The sequence below is a fragment of the Anabrus simplex genome, chromosome 5, assembly GCF_040414725.1.
Source record: "Anabrus simplex isolate iqAnaSimp1 chromosome 5, ASM4041472v1, whole genome shotgun sequence".
Classification (NCBI taxonomy): domain Eukaryota; kingdom Metazoa; phylum Arthropoda; class Insecta; order Orthoptera; family Tettigoniidae; genus Anabrus; species Anabrus simplex.
The window spans coordinates 310,221,597-310,236,331 of NC_090269.1; positions in this window are offsets into that span (position 1 = coordinate 310,221,597).

Genomic DNA, 14,735 nt, shown 5'->3' on the forward strand with positions numbered 1-14,735 from the left:
GGAGAAGGAATAACTCGTATATATATATCGCACTTCTTCACATATGATCCACTCGTGACGCAATCCTTGCCTGAATGGTTTCACGAGATCCGCATCTGATATTTAACATTCGCAAGTCTTTATATTCAGCTGTTTGTTACTTTACCTTCACTCCCGTAATCTTAATTACTATGATAATCCACTTATTTTACGCATAGCCAATTCCCACGTGATATCGATCTCATTATATTACTAACTTAATATAGTATCAACAAATTATACGTAACACACATCGCTTCACTGTATCACTTGCACTTCTAAGTATTTCACACTTATAATACTTTATACTATATGCATATGCCCAACTAAATTAAGAATTAAAATATTTATAGTAAAAACTTAGCTCGTCGTTCATCAGGTAAGCCGTCAGTAGCTCTCTTTCTACGTCAGATGGCTGGTCCAAGTGGCCACGGTCTGAGGTTCGGTTGGTCAGCGGGCTGGATCATATCTCCCTCCAGGTTGGTCCATCTCGAGTTTAGCAAGACATCTTCTTCATGGTACAACTGCCAATATTATCAAACAAGTTCGACAAGTAAGCGTTCATTTTGATAATTTCTTAGAATAATATTCTCCCTTTTAAATATTCTATTATTATTTTCTTTGCGCTATAGCCAATCAATTATCTATATTTGTATAGAATCTTCGGTCTTGTCTTATAGAAATCTACTATTTTAAATTATTTATCTTCTGAAAATTTAATTTATTCCTTAATTCTTGTTTTTAAGGAATGATTCTTTCGAATTCTTCACTCTCTTCAACACTTCCAGGTAATGAGTTCCGATGAATTGCTAATCTTGCGTATCGGCTCTATCGCCAAACGTATTTAAATAAATATTCATGTATTTTGCCGTCCTTATATTTTTTACTGTGTTACAGCAAGTATGTTGACGTCTTTTCTTATTTTGGAGCAGTAATTCTTCAGAAATTCCGCTGTAGTCGTGATTATTCCTCTCTCCCAACGCAGTAATAGCTAGTTGCTTCCTATCGCCTCGGGTTCAATTTTTCAAGTGTGTATGTTAATAATATTTTAAAAAATCTTCTTTTTTCTGAAACAATTCACCTGACATTGCTCTGTTCTCCACCGCCTTTTAAAAGTAGTCGACTCAAGTTAGTCATGGCCTCCTAGTATATTCATATCTCAAGATTCTCTTGTATACAATCTGGGCCTGTGTGGTCTATAACTTTTCTAGACGCTATTTTGTAATACGTCCGAAAATGCAATGGGCACACCATTCACATTGTGTTATGACACATCTTGCACACTACTGAACCTTCCCGGCCATAGTTCTATGCTGAAATATTTCACATAGCGCTTTTCACAGTCGCAATGGCGATATACAAATTCAAGTATATTATGTTCAGTTTGGGGCCTACCATTCAGAACGTCGAAGGAGTCTTGAAAGCAGGAATTGGCGTTCCACAAACTACCCTTGGTAAACCGAAGGGAGCATATGGAAAATTGATCCCTACCAATCAAATTTAATAAATAAAAAATGATTATGAACATTTTTGGGAAATAATGAACAGCGTAAAACAAATGAAATTGTATATTACGCCCACAAGAAGCAGTACAACCTTCTGGTAAGTATCTAAGTAACTCGTATTTGGCAGAAGTTGAATGCGCTAAGTAACCAAAATGTTGTAGAGTACCGAACTCGATAGCTGCAGTCGCTTAAGTGCTGCCAGAGTCCAGTATTCGGGAGATAGTAGGTTCTAACCCCACTGTCTGCAGCCCTGAAAATGGTTTTCCGTGGTTTCCCATTTTCACACCAGGCAAATATTGGGGCTGTACCTTAATTAAGGCCACGGCCGCTTCCTTCCCACTCCTAGCTCTTTCCTGTCCCATCGTCGTCATAAGACCTATCTGTGTCGGTGCGACGTAAAGCAAGTAGCAAAAAAATAATGTTGTAGAGTTCCACTTTTAGCATTATTATGATGAAAGTAAATATAGGAAATTGTGGAAATATATTTATTGGGCTTTGATTTTTTTATTTCATTCCCATAACTTATTAGCTTCATGAACTGCATATTTTCGTTTATTGCAGAAGTGTTTCATTACTATGTTTATACTTGGTCTTAAAAATGCTATAATTTTTTTCTTTTAAGGTTTAAATATTATTTTGTAATATTTTGGTCGCCCCTTCAAGGTTTTCACTTTTGCAAACTTCTATGAATAGAAGAAGAATGTGGCTTGTTTACAGCTCTCCTTCTAAAAACTTTCACCGTTATTTATTGTCTAATTGTTGCCTGTGAAAGCAAAAACATTTGATCAGGTGTCGGTCATTCACCTAGTCATGGCTGCGGTCGTAGCAGAAGCAAGTGACAGCAATGCTATGGCTGAGTTAATTGAAAGTGGTTTAGATTTAGGCAGTGATGCCGATTATGATAACCTTAAAGGAAGAATTTGAAGTGATAGTGATATTTCATCTCATACGAGGGACAGTGAAAGCGTACCTAAAGCCCCGCGGACGAAATCAAAACGCTGACTGGGCGTGGGTTAGTAATAAAGATAACCAACCAATTATTCATCATTCTGCAGTGTCTTCAGTGGTATCAGGAGAATTGAGAGACAGATATTTAGATAATTCTGTTGTCTGAATTCTTGGAGTTTATGAAACCGTCGTTTCCCACATTGCACGGGAAACAAATATTTACGCCACGGAAAAATTATCAGACCACCGTGTAAAAAGACGGTCAAAAGTGGTTTGACACTTATGAGGATGAAATTAGGCCTACTTTACCCTCTTCATTCTGATGCCCCGGGTTCGTAAGCCTCGCATCCAGTTATATTGTGGCAAAGACCCCAGTTTTTGAAGAGACAATGAGTAGTGTGAAGAGCCTCTGCATATCCTCGAATATTTCAAGATTTACCACACAAAATATTCCTCCTAACATCGTTCTTTACCAGTACAATTATTCTGAATGTTTCACTAAAACTGTGCGTGAAAATTCTGGTTATTGTTCCATTTATGGCATTTATTTCAGAGCACAGTGCACACCATTTCTGACCGGGTGGCTTACCCGTGTTGAGGGTGATTTAAATCTGATTTCTAAGCAAGCGCACGGGACTATTAATTGTGAAGAAATTGGGTTTGCAGGAATAACTTTGTCACAGTAACGAACTATCTACAGTATTTGCTAAAAATCTGCCAACACTAGGCGGGGCGTATTTGTGTGCGTCGTGTCGTTAGATTTATTGCTGCAAAATGATCATCTGCAGGGCAAAATTTCGGTATCTCGCACTCTCTAGAAACCAAAAGAGTTATTAGTGGGACGTAGATTATTATTATTTTAATACTATGAACTCGTATATCTGATATACAGGATGGTCGGAAACAACGTGAACAGAGCATATGAGTGTTAGAGCGTTGGTCATACTGACAGGTAATTTGAACAAATTACGTCGATATCTCCCGCCATTGTCACTTTATCAGCAGCTGAAGTTAGCCAATCAGATCGCTCCGCGGTCAATTTCAGGTGGGCTTTACGATGCGGTGTTGCTAAATCTCCACGTGGATTATGACCGGCTTGAGAGCGCCAATAGAAGAAATATTTGAACAAGAACTTCCCTGCTGATAGGCTCGGCCTACAGTAAGCACGCTACGGTGGCATTGGTTGAAACCCACGGTGTGTTAGTGTTTGATGCTCATTCTTCAGCTTGGTTCACAAGCCTGACCAAGCCACGCCAGATTTAGCAACACCACCTCGTAAAGCCCATTTTAATTCGCCAGCGAAGAGACCTGATTGGCTAACATCAGCAGCTTATATAATAACAACGACGCGATATATCGACATAAGATTTAAAATTATTTATTAGCCTGACCAATACTCCGATGCTCATATACTCGGTTTACATTGTTTCCGACCACCTTGTACATCGATCTCTTGTTGTGCTCGTATGTTCAAAATCTTACAACACATATTTATTTTCAGAATAGTGCTCCTTTACGGCAAGATATTATAAAGCTTTAGCAAATAGCACGTATGTAAGGCAGCAGGTTTTCCTGCCACAGGATCACCAAACAGAAAAATATATTTCACCCAGTAGCGTACATAAACCTTCTGTATTTATACCTTCCATAGTCCGCCTCCGTAGCGTAAAGGTTAGCATCTGCCATCTTCGGTGGCCCGGGTTCGATTCCGAGTATTACCAGATATTTCAAAATGGCAGCAGGGCTATGGTATGCCTGACGAGAGCTGCACGATCTCTAGACGAGGATATAAGCAAACAACTCTTATATACGAATACAAAGCATTCCATTCTAGTTTGAGAATAGTATAAACAATTTTATTCCTAAGAATGGACAGCAGCACATCCGTAGTTTCCAAGAAAAATAAATAGAGTTATATTAACTGTCAAACTTATTCGTCTGGTAAGGTTTTAGGATTTGAGGAGGATCCATTACAGGGTCATATAACAATACCACTTCAGCACGTTCCACTCCTCCAGTCCATCACTTTGCGCGCGGCTGTGAGCTTGCATCCGGGAGATAGTAGGTTCGAATCCCACTATCGGCAGCCCTGAAAATGGTTTTCCGTGGTTTCCCATTTTCACACCAGGCAAATGCTGGGGCTGTACCTTAATTAAGGCCACGGCCGCTTCCTTCCAACTCCTAGGCCTTTCCTATCCCATCGTCGCCATAAGACCTATCTGTGTCGGTGCGACGTAAAGCCCCTAGCAAAAAAAAAAAAAAAAAAAAAAGTCCATCACTTTCTCCACTTTCACTCTGAGTATAAAAAGTAAAAGAGTGACTTGAGCAGACATGAACATGTGAAAGGAGAAAAGTATTTACTTTCCTACGAGTCAAAACATTCTTATTGGCTCTTGTTTCCAGTGTCTCCTCTGCGGGAAGCCCATCTTCCTTGTAACAACATGCAGGCTGCTGCTTTGTTGTTTCTGATAGTAACGCCACCCCCTACACCTCCCTGGTTCCCAGCCCGATAGAATAACACGGAGATCACTTCATCATTCTTGTGCCACCCAATATCCTCACCCATGTGCAAACTTATCTCCTCTCAAATACACCTGTCATTTTACATTCTGTTTTCTAGCAAAATTACATTATCATCTCTAAATAGGAAAGGGAATTCGACTCTGGTGCATTACACAATAATGCTTTCACTTTTACCAACTCTCATATGCATAATGTTGGTCTCAGAGGTCTCATGTGTCTCAGAAGTACCAAGTCCAGTATATCTTTCGTACTTTGATAATAATAATAATAATAATAATAATAATAGACAAAGACACCTCCGTACAGGCCATGAAGGCCCTTGGAGGAGTGGAAGGTAAAGGCTTCCACCATTGTTAACCGCGGCACGTGATGGGGTAGAGTGGTTAGCTCTACGCCCGGCCGCCTTTGTCCCCAGGAATTAACCTGGTACTCATTTTTGTTGTAGGCTGAGTGAACCTCAGGGCCATATGCACCTCCGGAAGTGGAAATCTCGTTTCTTAAATTTTACGACTTCCTGACGGGGATTCGTACCCACGTCCTTCCGGGCGAACCGAGCACGCTTTTACCGCCTCGGCCAGGCAGCCCTTAATAATAATAAGAATAATAATAATAGTAATAATAATAATGTTTGTTTGTCCAACCTTTGTCCCGTTTCACAGTCCGCCTCCGTAGCCCGGGTTCGATGCTTAACGTCCCCATCCGACGGACGAATCACCATCAACAGAGGCATACGCCCTCACTCCATATGAGCACTGCGGAGAGGTTTGGAATTTAATCCAGGTTTATGCCACGTAATCTAGTGATTGGAAATTGTATACCACCACCTCCCCTGCCCTGCCGGCCAATATTATGATGGCAAAAACTTTTTCGACCAACGGGACTCGAACCGGATAACCCTGGTGTTAGACCGTAGAGACTTCAACGTCTTAATGATCATGGGTAGCAGGCGGGCTATAATAACAGCATAAGGCATCCGGCCTGGTAGACATCTTTCATATAAACGACCAAGGGCAATCTGGGCATCTATGAGGATGGGAACCAACCTAGGATGAAAGCACAAATATATAGTCCCTGAGACAGAAGGTGTTTAAAATCCATTATTCTCGCGGGAATCGCACCCGGGACACGTTTAACCATATACTAACCAGTTATCCACGGAGGCAGACATACTGTCTTTTTCATAAAATTCGGTTATTGTTTTGTGATAGGCCTATTTATACGGTTTTACCTACAACTGCAAAAGACAGCATACTTTGGAAAAGAGCGACACTACAAGAAAACATTTCCTTGATTACTCGGAGATTACATAAGAAAGATCTTCAAAGCCGGTATTTATGTAATGGTTTGTAGGTTGTAAACTGCTGTAGATTGCTCTTTGTCACTTTAGCTACGATTTTTTTTAATTCTTCCAACAAAATGCTCCAGTTACGTTTAAACGTCCAATGTAATAATTTGTAGATGAACCGATGAATCAATTATGGATAAAGCTAATTTTATTACATTTACAATCGTAGTAGTGAACTGAAATGCGTTTGTGGTTTCAAAGCGATTAATATGACTAAATTTATGTTTTCGTTTCACTGTACATTATTAGAAACCTGGTAGACCAGACATGTGTTACTCCACTTATACGTACTAGTTTGTATCCAAGTTATTTATTATGCTACGTTATTTCATTTCGTATATAGCTATAGATATTGCTTCGCATTAAGCGATTATATTGGATATTGGATTATTCTATAATTCATTTTATGATTGTGGATAAAATATAAAACAAAATAGATTACAGAATATGATTATATAGTTGATGATATCGAGCGAGTTCGTTACGGGGGATGGAGTGTACAGCTGCAAGCTTGCTTTTGCGAGATGAAGGGTTCGAACATCGTCCTCTGCAACCCAGAAGATGGTATTATATGGTTTATCATTCTTAAAACCAGGCACATTTTAGGGCTGTGTATAATGAAGACCGTTACTTTGACAATCGTTTCTCTTTTATATCCCGGCGTTACCAGAAACATATTCCTGTTTGTGCAAAGTAATACTGCACCTTAAACCTATAAATATTCACAATAATATTTATGTATTGACGACCGAACTAGTGGCTGCACGGTTTGGGTCACGTAGCTTTCAGATTGCATTCGCAGAATAGTGGATTCAATCCCCACTGTCGTTAGCCCTGAAGATGCTTTTTCCACGGTTTCCCATTTTTACACCAAGAAAATGCTGGGACTTTACCTTAATTAAGACCGCGGTGCTTCCTTCCCTCTCTTAGCCATGTCCTATTGCATCATCGCCATAAGACCTACCTGTGTTGGTACGACATATAGCAAATTGTACTGAAAATGAAATAGATGTATTGACGGGTTATTTTACCGTACCACGAATTCATATAATGGCTTCGGCAACGCAAGGTAGTCAGATAATGGAGGGGTGGAAAAAATTCCACGTCACAGGATATTAACAAGTAAAAGATCTGTGGTGAGGCTGTAGTTACTTACACGACTAAATTAAACCTCAGGCCTGGAAAACCCAACAGAAATCCGTTTCACTGCCATGTGGCAGGGTAAAATGGAAATTCAAAATTAACACGCAGACGAACGTAGACGATATCAAATTGAAATGCCTGCAAATGAATCCATACGATTATTATCCATATATTAAAACAGTTTACTAAAATCAGTTTGGCAAATACTATTCCATGCTAGATACTCTGATTCCATAACTTTTCGCAGCTTCCAAATATATTCAAACCGAGCTCCATAGCTGCAGTCGCTTAAGTGCGGCCAGTATTCAGTATTCGGGAGATAGTAGGTTCGAACCCCACTGTCGGCAGCCCTAAAAATGGTTTTCCGTGGTTTCCCATTTTCACACCAGGCAAATGCTGGGGCTGTACCTTAATTAAGGCCACGGCCGCTTCCTTCCAACTCCTAGCCCTTCCCTGTCCCATCGTCGCCAGAAGACCTATCTGTGTCGGTGCGACGTAAAGCAACTAGCAAAATATATATATATATTCAACAGATGGTAGAGCGCTCCTAATAACTTACATACTGCTAAGAGAAAGAAATAAACATATACGAACAGTGGCGGCCGGTCAGTACGTGCTACCGGGCTCCAGCACGTAGCTTGGAACTGTAAGGAATATTATTTATGTACAGTACAATTATCCTGGTGCCTTTTCGTTGTTTTGAGTACGATATGAATTTGTGTTTTGTGAAAATCAGGACGAGATCTGTCGAACACCTAGCGCCGTTCTCCCGGGGAACAAGGCTCGTGCTCATGTGAAGTGAGCCCTTGCCTGTAGCCTGAAGGAAGCAATACGCAGGCGCAGCCAAGCTTGCAACACTCCCCCTAGCCGGCGGAGTATACCGTAAACCGGGATCAACTTTCACTGATCCCGTTTATAGTTACTTCCTCTCCCGCAAGGGGGTAGAATTACTCGATGTCTCCTGCTACCCGGAGCGCAGCGAGGGATCCAGTCGGCCGTGCTTATGTTGAACGTGGTAAGCGAATCTGCCACTAGAGAGTAGCATCGTCTGAGTTCGAAAGTAAAGCGTAAGTGGAGGCAATCTATCTCACACATGCTTATTAAAATATCCATCTTCCTTTTGTGTCAAAAATAAGGAATTCGTAGGTGAGTCAAAGAATCTTTGACTGATCCTAAATGTTATCCCGAATTACAATGTAATTTACTCTGGTGAAATGAAATAGCGTAGGCCTATGGCTTTTAGTGCTGGAAGTATCCGAGGACATGTTCGACTCGCCAGATGCAGATCTTTTGATTTGGCGCCCGTAGGCGACCTGCGAGTCGTGATGAGGATGAAATGATGATGACGACAACACGTACACCCAATGATGGTTAAAATTCTAGACCCTGCCGGGAATCGAACCGGGGACCCCTGTGACCAAAAAGGCCAGCGCGCTAACCATTTAGCCACGGAGCCGGACATTTACTCTGGTAACCTAATAGGGGAGGTCTCAATGAATCAGTTGGCAGCTCTTTCAGTTGCTTTGTCCAGTTTTTAATCTCGCGGTTATATTACTGGTGCGTGTTTTTCCTGTCATTGTGTTAGTGCTAAAGTTTATACGAAGATTTATCAAATTATTTATCCACTGCAGTGTATATAAAGTGAAATTAAATTAGTGTTCTTAGTGGGGATCTATATTCACAGGATTCTATTTGCACTGATGTAAGTTGCGCCATTAGGTTAGTAAAAACAATATTTCTTCAATGAATTATTTATCTCGTAGACAGTTGTCGAAGAATTCATCTGCTTCCAAATTAATGTTGTTTTTGTTTGTTCTGAGTAATAAATTGCGAGAAAAGTTGTATTATTATTATTATTATTATTATTATTATTATTATTATTATTATTATTATTATTATTATTATTACTATTATGATTATTAGTAGTAGTAGTAGTATTATTACCAAGTTTGAAGTATGCGTTGTTCATCATGGCAATATGCAGATTTAAAACAGCGTATTTAGCTTGTTTTTTGTAGCACGTAGGACGATTTTTTCACGAGCCGCCACTGTCTACGAACAAACAGAACCATCATGACATACGCTGTAGACATTATCTGGGAACACCTGCCGAAGGATACCCTAGCTACACTAGAAAAAGTGAACTCCATGTATCTTAAAAAAGTTCTCTCCCTGGCAAAGAACGCTCTTTCAAGACTAACTTATGAACTCACAAGACAACCGTTCTATATAGAAGAACTGCGACTAAGATACCGTTGCCTTCTACGACACAATACATCCGTTCTACTGGGCCCATTTGCTTCATTATTGTTTTATTCCCTCCGGAATTACCTGCCGGTGAATCATGAAACATTGATTGGTCTCTGAGTTCAATCAAATTTGAGCAATCATAAAATGAATTCATAAAATGATCACTCCAATAATTGCAGGCGAAGGCTTACCCTGACCCGCAATACATTCTGTACTTAGCCGGTTGTTAAGCTTCTAACACTCTAATTTATATTATGATATATGTGATTTTCACCCTTGGTAATGTCATTGCATGCAGCCATGTTTGATTACTACCTGTCAAGCCAGAGACTATACACTTCCTCTGATCATGGAAGAATACCATTCCCTGCGAAATACTCTTTGATTCTGTAACATTTCGCACCATCCAAATTACACTCAACAGACGACAAAGCGTTCCCGATAACTTACATGCTGCTAAGAGAAAAAAGTCATCGTAAAAACAGACCCATCATGACATACGCCTTAAACATTATCTGGGAACACCTATCGAACGATAACCTAGCTACAAGAGATAGGAATTGCGCCGACTGCCGAAGCCTGTCGCACTCCACTGGGGCAATGATTAATTACTGGCAGATGAAATGAAATTATACTAGAGAGTCTTGCTGGAATGAATAATTACAGGGAAAATCGGAGGTCCCGGAGAAAAACCTGTCCCGCTTCCGCTTTGTCCAGCAACGTAAAACATTTGAACCACGGAACCTGGAGGTGAAAGTCCAGCGCGCTGCTCTTTTGATAATAATAAAAAGAGTGGTAGAACGTTAAATTCTTCTCTCTGGTCGCGTAATATTCGTTTCAATGGGACTTACCTGAAACCGCTGAGAATTATAGAAAATTGACAGGACTATGCAATCAGGCTGATATAAAGGAATTTAAATGGTAGATTACTTAATAATATTTACACATACCTCTTTATTATAGACTTATGCCTATCAATATAAATTCATGCAATGGAAACATTACAAGAATTTATAATTAAAACTTAAAACTTGAAAACTATTTCCTCTCTGTATTTACCTCCACCTCTCCTAGCAATTTCTACCAAACCAAACGAAACGAAACGAAACGAAACGAAACGAAACGAAACGAAACCAAACGAAACGAAACGAAACGAAACGAAACGAAACGAAACCAAACCAAACCAAACCAAACACCATGGTGCAACAGACCCGTAGGCCTACCAAGCGATGGCTTCTGATCCCTGCAGATTACGAGGTGTGTGAAGCAATTTACATCCACAAGACCAAACGATCGTGCCTCATGGAATTTCTCCTGTGAGTCTCGTTCTGTCGTCCTTTGTTCATCTCTCCCGCTACACCGTCCCCCTTCACATTACCAGTTGCATTCCTCCGTTCCACGTGCTGACTAGCATCTCCAGCTTCCTTGCCGAGATAAGGTATTCAAACTCATAAGCGATAACTGGTCGTTCATGACCTAGTTATGAAGAGTGTTCCAGATATATGCGACACACACTTTAACCCATGAAATATACATAATCTATGTTCAAAACAATTATTAAGACCGCCAAAGGTATATACATAACAGTGCCCCTCTAGCACGTTCGAATCACGACAGTATATCAAGATCAATATTGAAACAAATGGCACTTACGACCACCAACAGAACAGACTGGAATAGAGGAGTGTCCAAACAGAACTTAATACGACACACCTCCTTGTCCACATTCCCTTGTACGAGTACATTCGTTTTCAACTCAAATCAGTTTCTGTTCACCGAACTTCCTGGAGTAACGGCTAATGTGTGTCCAGATTTAAGAGTTTACTACGGGTTCTAATCGGCTTTTGCATTTAGCGGACTCTCCCAGAACTGATGACTTCGAAGTCTTTTTTACAAGTTGCTCTACGTCGCACCGACACAGATAGGTCTTATGGCAAAGATGGGACAGAAAAGTTCTAGGAGTGGGAAGGAAGCAGCCGTGGCCTTAATTCAGGTACAGACCCAGCATTTGACTGTTGTGAAAATGGGAAACCACTGAAAACCATCTACAGAGCGGCCGACAGCGGGGCTCGAACTCTCTATCTCCCGAATACTAAACACTGGCCGCACTTAAGCGACTGCAGCTATCGAGCTCGGTCGAATTCTTTAAAACTGGATTTTCGCTGCCTTATTTTGTGGGTTGATGGCCACGGGTGGAGGGTACAGTACAAGATCCTCAGCATTCATTTAGTCATATGTAATTCAAACATTCTCGATATGCAACGTGATTATGTAATTTACCTGACAGCAGTGTCAGCGCGCGCGCTGTAGTACGTGGCTTAGGGCTCCACTAAACGCACCGGTCCAGATCTCTCCAAGATATCTGAAACTGTTGATCGTTCTGTGTAATAGAAACATAATGATGACTTAGGTATAAGTGGCATTAAAGATATGCTGATGTTTCATTTGCGAAACCTAAACCCGGGGAAATTTTAAGGCGCAGAGAACGACAAATAGTTACAATGCCTATAATTATTATATAAAGACCAGAAATCAGGAGAGAAGTGTGGATTGGACTGAGAGGTAAACCGCTGAAGAATAAGGCGTTTCAAAAACCACGGTGTTTAAAGTTCACACCGAGGCTACCAAGGGGCCTTTCGTGTAACCAGGTAAGAAGAGAATGCCGAAATCAACGAGGCGAAACAGTAGGGTTTTGAAACACAATGACTTTGTACAGAGTGCACGGTTTTGTTTTTAAACAATCGACCACCAACACTCAATTCTGTTATGTCTGCTGTTAAAAGAGATGCAGATCTCCCAGATTTTAAAAGATCAAAATTCCACATCCTACTTAAAGAAACTAATTTTATTTACGAACGCAGGGGAAACAAAGCCATGCTGACTGGAAGAGACGATGTTGTGTCTTGGCGATATAGTTATTTATCACAAGTGAAGAAATTCCGGAATGAAAATAGGAACATTGTTTACACAGTTGACCGGGCGAGTTGGCCGTGCGCGTAGAGGCGCGCGGCTGTGAGCTTGCATCCGGGAGATAGTAGGTTCGAATCCCACTATCGGTAGCCCTGAAGATGGTTTTCCGTGGTTTCCCATTTTCACACCAGGCAAATGCTGGGGCTGTACCTTAATTAAGGTCACGGCCGCTTCCTTCCAACTCCTAGGACTTTCCTATCCCATCGTCGCCATAAGACCTATCTGTGTCGGTGCGACGTAAAGCCCCTAGCAAAAAAAAACACAGTTGAATCATTTGTTAATACCGGCATTGCAGTGCAAAAGGCGTGGGTTGACAAGTCCATAAAAAGCCTGTAGCAGACATTTTTATCGGAACTTTCCAGTGGTTTGAGAGCGCCTTCAGATCGTTGGGCCTCGATTTGCGTTAGTGCATGCAGGTGACGAATGCGGATTTGTACCGATTGCGAAGCGTATATTTTTGTGTAAGAAAAACTGCTGACGATCATTATGCAATGGATTTTGATTGATTTGAGAAATATTATGAAGAACTTCTCGAAAATGTCCCACCTCATTCTGTACTATTTGACTTTCATTGTCCACTATACGTTATGTCACTTTGAACATTTGTTTACTTCCTTTCATCTACGCGTATAATAATATGCGAAGTGTCATGTGATAAAAACACAATTGCTTGTTATTTTCGGTTACTCTCTTTGCCTCTGCAAAGGAAACTGACTCACTATGATCTGTGTGTGTATCGCTGCGACAGATGATTATCCCGTCACCGACGACCTAGGCTGACCTTGGGGCATATATTGGCATATTACGCTTTACACTTGATTCATATTTAACTAAAGACTCAGGTTAGTTGTCATATAATTTCAGTTGATTTGTCATAGCCATATCGTACGTAACTAAAATTCCAATATAAATACATAGTCAAATTTCGCAGTATATATAATCCGTTCTAAGCTTTAATTACTACCCTCGGGTTCTCCATTCCTTACGAAATATCTCATTCTTTATTTAAAAAATTTATCCCAATTCTGCCATTTTTAAGGGAATTACAGTAAAATGGTGCAGATTATAACGCCACGAAGAATCGCAATTCAGTCCAGATGAGGATCTTGCTGATACTCCGTCCGGCAGCGGACTGTACGACTCATGCTGAGTGTTGTACAATAGCTGCCCTGCTACACTCGCTAGGCGCGGCAACATCTGTGCTACAGTACACTCTTAACTCTGGACGAACACTAGTTTAGATGTTACTTCATTTGTAAATAAAAGTCACGGCCTGACTTGTCTAATTAGATCCCTCTTCACATAAAAATTAAATATTTTCCATTTATAACTTGTGTCCTCTGATAACTTCATGTAATAGGCCTACTTCTTGCTTCAACACAGAATAAAGCGCTACACGTTGAACACCACGGACATAGAAAGTCTGGTGTGGTCGTTCTTACACAGTAACATTTCAGTGTCAAACCAATTCTTTTTATGAGCGGTATGACGGTTCTATGAGATACGGATTTGCTCCTTGCTGGCTTGTCAGCAACGAATACATGTATTTCATGCCATCTACCTACACAAGAACTTAATATGACACAACATGGGAGATGTTTTCATGTTACGTTGTAAACTGCGGGGCTGTATATATCCGAAGAGATAGCGACGGCTGTCTCACCCTGTAGCCTATATTATTTCTGATACCACTGCTGAAGACACCATAAATTGACCTCACTGCAGTTCTCCGCTTGATGTTCAAACTGAGGAATACGTTTGCTTGGTGGATCAGCTCCTTCAAAGCCAGCAGATGTTCTTTGAAGAATAGAGCCAATTATTCACACTCAGTTTGGCAGTGCTGCTGCTTCTAACAAGTCCCTCGTAGCATCTCCCTCACACCCTTGAATGACAATACTTAAAGGCGAGGAGAACATTAGGCATATGACCAGCTACCAGTTATGTCTTCAGCTCTTAGTTTCATTTAGGTTACTAAAAATATAGAATTAAACGTGTTGATTCTTCCTATTGAAGTTTTCACAATCTGTTAAAAT